Source organism: Histoplasma capsulatum, genomic scaffold (assembly GCF_000149585.1).
Source record: "Histoplasma capsulatum NAm1 scaffold_2 genomic scaffold, whole genome shotgun sequence".
Lineage (NCBI taxonomy): Eukaryota > Fungi > Ascomycota > Eurotiomycetes > Onygenales > Ajellomycetaceae > Histoplasma > Histoplasma mississippiense.
The window spans coordinates 2,554,631-2,555,657 of NW_001813981.1; positions in this window are offsets into that span (position 1 = coordinate 2,554,631).

Sequence of the window (1,027 nt, forward strand, 5' to 3'; positions counted from 1 at the left end):
GACTGAGAATGCTGTCGCTGATGGAACTGAACGCTGCGAGGGAGCAGCGTAGTAGCACTGTCAAGAAGCGATGTAGGCATCGTCGCTGCCGTAAACGGCACCAATCGATATTTACTTGCCATGATCGTGGGTCGAACACTGGGGATCCCGTGTCTCTAAAGAGGCGGGCGAAGATACTTAATGCTAAATGCGGCCATTAGCCAAGCCCTTTGATCGACACTCAAAATTGTGGCGCGACCCCGAGACTACACAGCGATGGTGCCAGGACCAGCGACCTCTTCCAAGGATGTCAGGATAATCTTTCACATGTCTTTCAGCCGTGTTCGCCAAAATGAGGATGGCATGGGCAAGTGCATGCACTGGCCATCTTGTGTATTGGAAAACGCCACGGCTGTGCAGAGATGTTGCCCTACCGAGCATCGATGCTAAATTGAACTAACTGCGGTGATCACCCTGGGAGGGATATCTCAATGCCGGACGGCGAGTGCGATACACAAGCCCAGTTTGAGTCCTTGCCTATTCTCATGCAACAACAAGCGTAACTATTGTACAGGCCCTGGACAAGTTTTTGCCATCTACGTTTGCTGAAACGAGGATGGCATACCCCTTCGACCATCGAAAAAGCCCCCATTCGAGGCGCAAAGAGACACAGAGACTGGCTTCCTGCTATAAACCACATCACGTCGCTCCGCGACGGATCATTTCAAAATGGACCAACTTGGCTGCCTTTTCTTACAACATGTATGCTAACATCTCATATGCGCTTCTGTCGGCAGCGCTCATCGTGCTAAGTATGGTGCATCTCATCTTGCTTACCGTTCACCGCCCCCAGCCTCACCGTTTGCCTGAGATATCAATCTTCGATCTCTTTATCTGCGTCAATGCTGTGGTCATTGGCATTGGTCTATCATGCTTAAGATGCGGGGGTGAGAAGCCCCTTCTACTGAGATGGAGATGGATAAATGCTAAAAGCTTGTTTCAGATACGCCAGCATTCTACTATCCCTTGGGAATATGTACAGCATTTC